A 5721-nucleotide genomic window follows, 5' to 3' on the forward strand; every position below is an offset into this window, starting at 1 on the left:
TCTGCACAACTTACTCTCTAGCTTTTACACTAATAAAAAATACCAAGTTCGATGTGATTGACGAATTAAAGCATGAATATTTCCGGAAGATGATGAATAACAGAAATAACGCCTTAAGAAATGTTTCTCTGTTGCTTTCATTGTTTTTAATAGGAATAAATGTTTTACTTGAAATTCCTATTATTCATTTCACTTTTCATAGAATGATAAAAAAGCAGAAATTTCCAGGAGAAGCCGTTCTGTGCAGTTTCGAATTACTCCTTGAATCAACTTTACTCGTTGGAGGAATTGGTATTGGCTTGTTTCTAGGAGCACTGTTGTTGTTTATAGCTCATAGAGAACATGATGAGCTCGCCGGCAAACTCTTTATGTTGAAAAGAAGCGACTTGCATTCACGTGTAAAGCTGAATAAATTAATGTTCCGTCACGATAAACTTTGGACATTTATGAACCAGTTTAACACCAAATTTAATTTTCTGTTTGGTGTCATATATTTTGGTATTCTTTGGTTAACAAGTTTTTGGTTTTACGCATATTTATTTCAAGATCTACCCGATTTCATGAAGAATCCATTGTTAGGAATTATCGCTACATTCACATTCATTTGTATAATATGTGGATGCTTGTTGTGCTCTTTAGCATTCATAGTAATTCTATTGTGTTTACTCATATTACTTATTATTTTTTTCTAAGATTATATTTACTAATTTATTTCCTTTACTTAGATGCAGAATTCCTTTCAAGACATCAGACAAATTGCAGGTTGTGCCATTGAAATCGAACGAAAAATAAAAGTATATTTTTTCGTTTAAAAATATACACTTTTTAACGAAAACTAAAAGTATTATTATTGTTAAGTGTAATGTTTGTGATTTTATTTTGATTGTTTTAGGTTTTAAATTTCATGAAAAGGTTCGGAAAAGTCTCTTTGAGCCTTTCGATAGGAGGATTCTTGATCATCGATAAGAAAATCCCTTTCAAGGTATGATCATTTTAGTATTTATGCGATATTAAGCACTTTCATTATACAAGAATATACTTGATAATTAACTAACTTTTATTTTTCAGATGGGAAAAACATTGCACTCTGCTTTCTCGATTCTCTTAAAACTGAATAAAATTCTAAATCATGAGCGATATTGTGATCAAATATTCGCTACCAATTCTACGAAATGAATTTTTATAATAGTCAATTCTGAAAATTGATCGTAATTATTATAAAAATTAGGATTATTTTAATTATACCTCATAGGTGTCTGTTATATTAGTAAGTATATTCTTTATCTATTAATTAAAAAAAAAGATAAATTTAATGTTCACCTACATTTGTGAATGGAAGAGTAAAACAAATTGTTATATGACAATCACAAAATTATTGTGAAATGATATACTTACAGTATTTACTATAATTATATTTGTTGGTCTTATCATAAAAGTGAGTTGGCATACTGTGCTTTGCATAATAATTTGTAGGGTGTTACATTGAACATTTTATTGTAGAACTGTTTTTCTATAATATTTCATTGCTGTAATGAGAAATAATATGGAAATGATATTTCGAACTGTTATGCACCATAAATAATATATTTAGTGAGAAAAAAAATGTTTTATATTAGATTAGACTGCATTGGATTTGATAGAAGGCAATTCAGCACTCTGGCGATCTACCAAGAAGGACTCCCTCCGAAAAGAAAACACTGTATAGAAATTTATTGCTATTTAGAATTTATACACGTTAAAGTAATTCAGAAAATTCCACTTGGATAAGCTATTTGTGTGATGTGAACTCTTCAATAACTACTATATTCGCAATCCTCTCTTTTGAGGAACTAGTAGATGAAAGAAATCATTTTTGTATTACTAGTAATTTGTTAGGAAATTAAGAAAGAATGTTTAACGCAAAATATAAATAGTTTACTGTTGTTTATTTACCATTACATAATACTGTATAATTATGTACAAAAATATAGTATAGTATTATGAAATAGTTTAGTAATATTTTAAAAAATACATAATAAATATTGTAGTAACATCAATTTAACCTGTATATAAAGGTGTTTAAAACAAAATCTAGTATTGTAAAATTTTTAACTTTTTTCTTGTTCGATTCTTTAATTAATATTATTAGTTTTATGGCTCCAAGACACTGTTTAATTAAACTGAGATAGGACAAGTAGACTAAAAAGAAAGCGAACTCATTCTTTCTTTCTCATATACATATTTTCTTATGAACACGTGTATCATCAACCATCACATGTGTGAGATAAACCGCGGGTCAGGGATCAATCTCCCACTGACCACTTACTCGGCAACAGGTTGATAAAACCCGATCTCGGCGTCGTTGGATGGCTAGGAGGGCAGTTCGAGTGGGGAGGAAGGTGAGCAAGTTGATAGGCGTCCTTTAATGACAGGAAACAGGTTTAAAACTAAACAAGCATTTATTATATACTGAACTAAGCACTACAAGAGTTTAAAAGCGGTTATCTCTACTATTTACATAAATTCGAGCACGAATTTCCGAGTTCGAGAGAGAGCGCTTACAATTCCTATATACCCCAAAATACCTGTCGGTGGCAGGGCGAATTGGCGAACGTTCAGGGTGTGGTGTCTTCCGGTTTCTTCTATTCGAGATCCTCTCTCTATAGCAGGATCGGGTCCGCTGAATGGAGGCTCGGGAGTTTCGGTTACACTATTACTAAGTACAACTTCCTATGACGAATCGCCCTGAGGTTACGGAGATTCGAGCTTATATACTTTTTCGTGCGAGAGCTGACACGTCATCGATTCTTGTTGACGATGACGGTGCATTTTTCACACCTAACTGTAAACTTCCTCAGCGAGTTGTGATACAATCGGTGTAATCTGATCTAGTACAAAATCTTCGGGTTTTTTTCCGAAGTTAATTAACAAGAAAATTTAAATTTTTAAAAGACTCGCAAAAATCCGCGGGTTCACACATGGGATGAAATGAAAAATACGAATGGATATCTAAAATGTTTTAATTACTACTTATAACAACAACGTATTTTCAACATAGTAAATACAAAATATAGAAAATTACATTACGCTAGAAATTTATACACATAAAGGTATTGCATCGCTTTAAAAAGAATTCGGTTAACGAACAACATTTTACAAAACACCGTGTATATCTATGCAAACATAAATATGAATCTACACTGGAAAGAGACTGTTAGAAAATTTATTAAATGTGTTTTTTTTCTTTTAACAAGACCTTTATACTGTATATTGCACGAGCTTTTGGTATTAGCATACATTTATTTTAAAAACTCTAAATTACGAATAATTATTTAAAAAACTCTAAATTTTCAATTTACACGCGAAGTTTTAAGCCATCTAAAATTGAATAAAACTGCATGAACTACTTTACTGCAAATGTTACCTGTGAAATATCAATCACTATCAAGCAGATGGTCAGACTTCTAGGTCTCTGATTCGAATAAAACTCGCTGAGCATGTAGCGGTTAACAAAACAAGCACCTTGTCTAAATAATAGGACCCACTTCTCAATCGTTTTCAAAAAACGGGTTTCTGAATATTTAGTGTTTAACTGAGAAGACTGTGAAAGTTTTACTTCTCTTTGTAAAAGAACATAACCGATTTGTTAAGAAGTTAGGCATGATGTCTGTTCAAATTTATAGATTTTTAATCTATATCATCTATTTCTGTACTAGAGAACATTATTCTACGAACTTCTATATATGACTACTGCTTACCAATCTTGTCAATGACAGCCGCATCCTATTTATTTGCTTCTAAATAAAGTAAGCAACCTACTTTACACTAATAATCTCGTAGTAGCAAGAATTCGGCTTGAAATGCCTGACCTATTAAAGTCGGAAAGTATTTTGACTGCTTACTTTGTTCTAAATATTGTAATGGTGTCTTAAATGACTATTGGCTTAGTCTAAGACTTTCTAATAAAATAAACCATAATAAGTCTTGTATACATACATCATATTATTGTATATCCATTTCCCAAAAATGAAATAAATGTTTTATCGAATGGCCAATAACTGAAAACGAATAGAAGTCATAGTGATCACAGATTATATTAAATTTAAAAGTACGTGCAAACGAATGCTATATAAATAAATAACTAATAATTTTATATTAGCATTAATAACTTTTGTCCATTTTTATATATTTTACTTTTGTTTTATCTTAATTATTGTTTAATTACTTGTATAGTTTTTAATATGAATATAATTGTTAAAAGCGGGTAGAAATCAACTGTTAAAAGACAATTTCTTAATTATATGGTACATAAAAAATTAAAAACAAGTAACATACAACAAATAAAATGTTTATTAAATTGTTTACAGATGTTTAAAGTATACATTTTTGAAATAACTAAGCTTTGTTGGTGTAATTGTTTTCATAAATCTGCAAACAAGTATGCTTCTCGTTGGAAACTGTTCTTAGTTTTATGAAACCAGAAAAAATATGATGTAGGGTACTTGCCATCTGAAAAACATAAATGATTAGTTATTAAATGTTTTCGAAGAAACAGTTTAAAAGAATATAAATGTGCAAATAATATAAATTTTATAACCTTGAGAAGAATTTTCTTATCTATGACCAAAAATCCGCCTATTGAAAGAGAGAGAGAAACTTTTCCAAATCTTTTCATGAAATTCAAAATCTGAAAATATCATTTGCAATGTTAGACAAATTTTTATTAAATTATCATAACAAACTACATACTTGTAACTTTCGTTCCAGTTCAATGTCATTCCCTGAAAATTTCCTGATATCTTGGAATGTATTCTCCATCTACAAAAAATAAATAAAATACAGAAATAACAGAAGAGACAATAAGTTAATAGAGAGCATACAATGTATTTACCGTAAATGAGAGTGTACACAGCAAACAGCCACTTATTATGTAAATACATGTCGATATTATCATGAATATTAATATAACATATTTTACAATATAGTGAAGATCTATGAACAAAAATGCATAATATACAAATGATGTACACCAAAGTATCCCGAAATAACAAAGCCCGATTACAAAATTGCACTTGGTATTGAATTGTTGCATAAAATTCCAAAGTTCTTCGTGATGCAGCATCAATTCGTTTAGCTTTCTTTGTATATCTGTATCCATTCTTTTTATTGAACGCAATTCCGAAGACAAGTGTTCATATTCTTTATAAGCAATAAGGAACAACAAAGCCAAAATAAATAAAGTATAACCGATTCCTCCAAATAGAAAACACGAATTTAAACAAACTTGGATACTACAGAAGAGAGCTTCTCCCACAAATTTCTGTTTTTTTTCAATGTAAGGGTAGAGGAATAAAATTACAAAAATTTGATATAAAACTATAACTAGTGTTACAAGTATAGAAATGAGCAAATTAGCATTTCTTATTAAAATATTGTTCTCGACAATCATTTTTTCATAAAAATACTCATTTCTTAATTGTTTCACCAAATTGAATTTATTATTCTCGATTAATTTTAAACCAATACAATAAACGAATAATATAACAGAAATTATTGTCTTAAATAATGTTGGAGAGATTTTGATTATGTCATACATTCCTAGGCAAATCGCATATTTATCTAATCCCGGGATTGTTTGCCATATGAAAAGAATCGTATATACCTGTAAAGATAGTTGTATTAACTTAATATATATGTTTTTAAATCTGATATTTTTAAATGCCTCCATTTTGCATTTACAGT

General features: G+C 29.5%; 1 long non-coding RNA gene across 1 annotated transcript; it reads right to left on the minus strand.

Moving 5' to 3' along the window:
- Nucleotides 1-4425: 4425 nt before the first annotated feature.
- On the minus strand, nucleotides 4426-4793 carry LOC111615816. Its single transcript, XR_002755139.1, has 3 exons — nucleotides 4729-4793; nucleotides 4577-4666; nucleotides 4426-4488 (listed from the first exon to the last, which is right to left on the minus strand). It is a non-coding gene; the product is annotated as an uncharacterized LOC111615816 (long non-coding RNA).
- Between the last annotated feature and the right edge of the window lie 928 nt (nucleotides 4794-5721).

Source organism: Centruroides sculpturatus, unplaced genomic scaffold, assembly GCF_000671375.1.
Source record: "Centruroides sculpturatus isolate CEXI.00-Female unplaced genomic scaffold, Cexi_2.0 scaffold2512, whole genome shotgun sequence".
In the NCBI taxonomy this organism is placed as follows: domain Eukaryota; kingdom Metazoa; phylum Arthropoda; class Arachnida; order Scorpiones; family Buthidae; genus Centruroides; species Centruroides sculpturatus.